The 6,839-nt window shown below is 26.5% G+C and overlaps 1 long non-coding RNA gene across 2 annotated transcripts; it reads right to left on the bottom strand.

Moving 5' to 3' along the window:
- Positions 1–1,605: 1,605 nt before the first annotated feature.
- LOC127286364 (uncharacterized) lies at positions 1,606–4,282 on the bottom strand. 2 transcript variants are annotated; one of them, XR_007843738.1, is made up of 4 exons: positions 2,825–4,282; positions 2,410–2,493; positions 2,130–2,259; positions 1,606–2,041 (listed from the first exon to the last, which is right to left on the bottom strand). It is a non-coding gene; the product is annotated as an uncharacterized LOC127286364 (long non-coding RNA). The 2 variants fall into 2 exon arrangements; XR_007843737.1 differs by having other exon boundaries at positions 2,179–2,259.
- Positions 4,283–6,839: the final 2,557 nt, after the last annotated feature.

Below are 6,839 nucleotides of genomic sequence, written 5' to 3'. Positions count from 1 at the left end.
TGCCTAACACCCATGGGAGCTTTGACTCTTTTGGGATGTCCTTAAATGTTCTAGGAAATAAATCTATGCTTCTTAGAAATTGATACCATAGCGCCATAGGAATAGAATGGGAGAATATTAAACTAATAAAAACAAAAAAACCAACAAAGGACTCTTATCTATAAACATAATTATTGATTATTGTAACGAGTCGCAATGAAAGGATTGAGAATAGAATAAATAAATGGATAAACAATCGAATTTCAAAATGAGTCAGGTTGGAGCTATTAGTGTCGACGTTCAGAGGGAAAATGAATGGGTAAATGAAAATATATATATATAATTAGTAATATATGCAAAATTTGTTTTATGCGTTTCATTTTTGAAAATGGCTTTGCATTGTCTTGCTTAATATCGGGTCTCAATTCGACTTTAAAAAGTAAAAAAAAAAACAGGAGGGGGGAGAAAAGAGAGAACATTATATGTCGAGTTTTTTTTTTTTTAAAAAGGGGGGAAATTAAATTGTGTTGTATATATATATATATATATATATATGTGTGTATATATACATATGAATAATAAAACAAAAAAAAATAATCTGAATAAATGTAAATTTCAAGGATCTCAGTATTTTTTTTAATTTAGTAATTAATGAAATTTTAATAATTTGGAATCCGGATCAGCTAAATTTAGGATTCATTAAAAGTAGAGTCAATTAAAACTTTAATCATTTACATTCTGTATAAATAATACAAATAAATTAATAAAATAAAGATTTAGTAAAAAAGAATGTACATATGTATATGTATGTAAGATATAAATTTCAGCCTAGTCTTCTCGACACTGCAATTGAAATCACTATTGCGGAAGATCCCTCAAAAATCGTTAAGGGATCAGGACGATTTTGGGAGGGTTTTCTTTGGGTTTCGCACGAGCAAATTATTTATTATAAAAGATACAAAGATGATATTAAATTATGCAAATCCTGCGCAGATCTCGATAATATGATCGAAGAAAAAATTTTAAGAATCGAAAAAGAATGTAAAAAAAGGATATCAGCGTTTTTAGAAAACCTCCGTTTAAGGCCTGGTGCCTACATGCTATGAAACCCCATGACTTAAGAATAGTATTGTGTCAAGCCGGGCAAAAATGCCATAGATGTGGGAACCAAATTTTTATGGAGCGACAAGATGGGGAATTCTGCACAATTTGTAGAGTAAACTACGCAAAAAATTGGCAGAGAATGCAACAATTTGAGGAACCAATAGTCGAAGAAGCAGAATTATAAAGAAAATTGTCTCTCTTGTAAAAAAAAACAAAACAAAAAAAAACAAAAATATATATATAAAAAAAAAAATGATGAACAAAAAGGGAATTATAACTAAGAGGTTTATAATTTTTTTTATAGGGAAAAGAGATTAAAATTGTAGAAAAATTTATAGACTATTAGTACCAGTGTAAGTTAATTATATTAGGGAAAATAAATTAAAATGTGTAAAGTTTTTTATTTTAATCTGTTAGTACCTTTAAAATAAACATTTTTATATTTAAACTGGTTCAATTTATTGTAAATATATATAAGTTACACAAAAGTAAAAAAAAAATTTAAATTTTTTTTTTTTTTGAATATATATATGTGTATATGTGTATATATATGTATATGTGTATGTATATATATATATATGAAAATATTGTATGGATATTTACATATTTTTAAACTGAAATTGACAGGATCACAGGTTTTCAAGTTAATGTTACAACCTTTTTTTTAAGTTTGGTACTGAAGGTTAAAATTAGTTTTACATTAGGCGGTCTCAATTTAATAAAGTTGTTTACCTGGTTTTAGATTTTCTATGAGTCCATTTGTCGTTTTTCTTGAATCCTTTTAATTGTGGTTTGTTGGGGATATTGTTTGGCCGGTTTGAATCCTAGACTTGTTCTTGATTCTGTGTATTGACAATGGTTTCTGATGACATATGGGATATTCCATTTTGTATTTTGGACCAGAAATTCTTCTTTTGAATACGGGTTTAGAAATAATTGGCTTCAGAAAAAAGGGGGGCTGAAAATAAGTGAACGAATTAATAGGAAGACAAAATTAAATGATAAATTAAAACTTGAATTAAGTTGAAGTAAATGACTATACTTACTTAGGATAAAACAATGACATGACGAGGAAGCACAAAACAATATACTTACTAATAAAATATTGTTATAAAAACGTAGAAAACAGCCTTTTTTTTTTACAAAAAATTAACTTGGTCCCGGGATTCCAAAGAGCTAAAAAAAATACCACAAAGAATTAATTCTTATTAAAACTATAATTTTTTTTTAAAGGCAAATCAAATTAATTAAAATTGTTTAAAACTAATTTAAATTAAAAATCAAAATTTCATTTAAAAAAAAAAATGAAAATTAAATAATAATTACATTATAAAAGGGGATCTAAAGAATTATGTATAAAATTATGCTTATCTGATGAAATATTGGCCAACAATAATCCAAAACAATAACCTGAAACAAGAAGGGAAAAATTAATATTATTGAGAGTTAAAAAAAAAAAAGAAAAAAAAAAGGGGGGGAAGGTAATAAAGTATTTAACTATAACAAATAATATAGATATAGAAGGAAAGAAAAGGATTAAACATTAAAACAATTTTGAGGTTAGGAAATCTGTCAAAGTATAAAAGGAATAACAAGTCATTTAAACAAAGAAAAAGGGAGAATGAATAAATAAAATTCAAATTAATTCAACCAAAAGTGAATTATTAATAAAGGTATTTTAATTTAAAACAAAAAAAAATGAAGCATTAGTCGTATTAAAACAACTACAATTAATACTTACGAAAAGAATGCACAAATAGTTCCTTTCGAGCACCATTTCACTCATTATATTATTTATTATTATATAGTATAATATTGAAAAAAAATTCGCTCTTGAGATCGAATTTTTTCTATAAGGGGGAGAGTGTAACATTGTCAGGTCTAGGTTGGGTCACTGTTTAGAGGTTGGGAGTGCTTCCCGAAGGCCGATTCTACAATAACATTATGAGAAAATGTAAAAACTTACGTAACATAACGTAAAATGTGAATGTAAAATATAAATGGTAATTTATATATGTAAATTGTTGCAAAAATGGTCTGATTTATGGATTTTGAGCCGACTTATTCACAAAAATAAATATTTAGAAAATAATATGTATATATTTAATTTTAAAAATCGATTTGAGATTATATATAATAATCTTAATAAAACAATTAGAGTGATTATTGAAATTAGAATCTTATAAATAAATAATAATAAAATAAAATAATGAAAAGTTAAACGTTGGGTACAAACAAATTGGGTTAAGATTATAAAATTCATAAAGAAAATATTCAAGTAATTTAATAATTAATGTTAATAATTATTTTTAGATAAGTACTCAGAAAGGGTTTTCTGCAGTTTCCCCTTTTCTCTAGAGGATTGTTCTAGGTGAATACGAGTACTTGTTAAGCTTCGCTGCAGAAAAAAAAAATTGAGTCTTGATAATTATAAAATTATAATTATAATAAAATTATACGCATAAAATAAAGAAATGTAATCAACATTTAATTTAGGATAAAACGTAGAATAATAAAATTTCAAGTCGTAAAATATTCACAAATAAAGAGATAAAATTCATAATAAATGTGCAGGTGTCTCTAAACGCAAAATCTTTTGCGTATTAAATAAATAAATCCATAAAATTGAGGTAATAAAAGGGATAAATCATAGAAATTCTCAGAAAAAACAAGAATACTGCGTAAAAGACTAGAAATCTTGTGAGAGAAATTTTATATGTCAATCAAAAGAGGGTGAAAATTGTTCAAAAATAAAATATTAGGGAAACCATGCATTAGTAAAACGCAATTATTATGACTCATTTTAAGAAAATACGTTGCGGAAATGTTGAGTGAATCATGTGTAAAAATCCAAGATGGTACCTGAAAAAATGGGCAGAGAATGAATGTGATTGGTAATAAAACATAACATGGACTCCAAACCGTATGCTGTAATTGGATGACAGAGTAATTGGGGGAAAAGGGACCCAAGTTAGGAGTAGGAAGAGAAATATAAAAGCTAAATTTTAGAGTAGAGAGTTAGATTTTTGAGCGATTTTCAAGTGCGTTGATTTGAAAACTCGTCTCTTTCAACGCGATAAAATATAAAAAGGAAAGGTTAGATTATCAGGATAGTGAATCTATTCTTTTAAGTCGCGAATCAAGACTCAATTTCAAAAACAATATTGAAGTTTTAAATAAATCAAGTTTTTCTGTTTGAGTGAAATTTGTTGTTTTTTTATTTAAAAAAAAAATAATACATAAAAAAAACTAATTATTTACGTTAATTATTGCATAAGAAATAAAATTATTATAAGTTTAATAATTTACTATAAACTTCTTTAAATTTCTGTGATTTAAAGAGAAAACAATTTGAAAAAGCTTTCTCAACAAGTAAATTCTTTTAAGAATTTAAAATCGATTTGAACTCAGATAATTGTTTTAATAAATAATAAATATTTAAAATCTAAAACACAGAAGAAAATAAGCAAACCATTGTGAACAGTGCATTAAGTTTCAAGAAATCCTTAAGCTGGCTGTTACAGAAGCCAGCAATTCGGCGCTTATTTCCCTTAAGGAGGTTCTACAATAGATGCAAGACCAAGTCCAAGTACAAGTACAAGTGCAAATTTATTGTACTTGGATGCGCGCGCAACGTATTGCCAACTGTCGCTGAGGCGCAGTTGAAAATACTGGTGGGATTCAATTTTTAATTATAAATTAAATAAATTAAATATAATTGCTGCAATTGCTGGTTGCATTTAATTAAGTAAGGTAAGTAATCTTAAAAAAATAAATAATATTATTTTGAAAATAAAAAAATTGTGGGTTATGTGTACATAACCTATATGCAGTTTTAAAACATTGAATGTAATTTTACATTTTTCACAGCGTAATAAAATTGTAATTGTTTAATTAATTAATTAATTAATTGTGTTTTAAATATTTTATATATATATATATATATATATATATATGTATTTATAATTTTTAGTTCGCATTTGTTAAATATATTGACGGCGTTTCAACTGAGGTTCCATGGTATATTGACTCCGTACTTCATTTGAAAAGGACTTGAAAAAGGTAATAATATATTAATTTTATTTTTAATACCTAGAATTTGAAGTGTTTTAAAAATAATTAAATTTCAAAAGGTTTTAAAATGAAATTTTTGGAATATTTGAATTACTGTATAAAAATAAATAATAGGTAATATTTAAATATTTATTTCTAAAAGTAATATATGCAAATTTCGAATGAGTTTATTATTTAAAATTCTGAAAAAATTAGGTTTTTCAAGAATCACACTTTTTTGCAGATAATTGTATTTTTGAAAATTTAAAATTGAATAGTTTTTGTATAGTTTAAATTTTGTAAAATTGTATTGAAAATAAATAAACTTTTTAAATAATTTTATTAACGACGTGTCTATTATAAGCTACTTTTTTTATTTGGCCCGCCACCCTACTTCTGTATATTTCGAGATGGGACAAAAATAATAAAAGTAGCATATTTGTCTCGTCAAAAAATTTAAAGACGGGACAGTTAAGAACAACACATTAAATGCAATTGTGTACACACCTTCTGAATGTCTTTATTAGCAGAAATTTGAAATTAAAATCTATTTTGTAAAAGACTTAAAACATTTTTTATTTTATTATTATACGCCAGTTTTGAAAAGTATATAATAAATGAGGTTGAAACGCAGTCAATATATTTAACAAATGCGAACTAAAAATTATAAATACATATATATATATATATATATGTATGTACAAAGCATGATTTGGGGACTCACGTTTTTTGCCGCATATATAGGTTCCTGATGAAAAATACTACATTATGCAATTGGAATAATTGATTTATACTCAAATTTACTACTTTTAAATCAAGGATTAAGTACACAAGGCATAGTTTGGAGACTTAAAACTTTATATACCGCCAATGTCTTCAAAGAATGCATTGTACTTGTACGTCTTTTATATGTACAGGGCATAATTTTGGGACAAAATTATATATACAACGAATGCTTTGAGGACAATTTTATGTACAGAACGCATAATTTGAGTACAATGTTTGTAACAACCGTGTCCTCAAAACATGCATTGCATTAATAATCTGGACAAAGTAAAGTGTACAGTATACTTTCAAAAAGTCCTGAAAGTATGCGTTTTATAAATAATTACTAAGGCTTAAAATCGAAATTTGATAATCATTATGCGCAGTGTAGCAGTCCTCAAAATATGCGTTACTTCCAAAACCAAATAACATACACACTACACTATAAAAAAGTCCTCAAAGTATGCGTTACATAAATAATAGTTAAGGCTTAAAATCGAAATGTGATAATCATCATGCGTAGTGTAGCAGTCCTCAAAGTATGCGTTACATAAATAATAATTAAGGCTTAAAATCGAAATGTGATAATCATCATGCGTAGTGTAGCAGTCCTCAAAGTATGCGTTACTTACATAACCAGGACCAAATAAAATACACACTACACTATAACAAAGGACTTCAAAGTATGCGTTTCATAAATAATAACTAAGGCTTAAAATCGAAATGTGATAATCACCATGCGCAGTGTAGCCGTCCCCAAAGTATGCGTTACTTACATAACCAAGACCAAATAACATACACACTACACCATAACAAAGGTCCTCAAAGTATGCGTTTCATAAATACTAACTAAGGCTTAAAATCGAAATGTGATAATCCCTATGCGCAGTGTAGCAGTCCTCAAAGTATGCGTTACATACATAACCAAGACCAAATAA

Source organism: Leptopilina boulardi, unplaced genomic scaffold (genome assembly GCF_019393585.1).
Source record: "Leptopilina boulardi isolate dan_hultmark-lab unplaced genomic scaffold, ZJU_Lbou_2.1 LbouV2_353, whole genome shotgun sequence".
Lineage (NCBI taxonomy): Eukaryota > Metazoa > Arthropoda > Insecta > Hymenoptera > Figitidae > Leptopilina > Leptopilina boulardi.
This window is presented reverse-complemented; position numbering and strand designations above follow the sequence as displayed.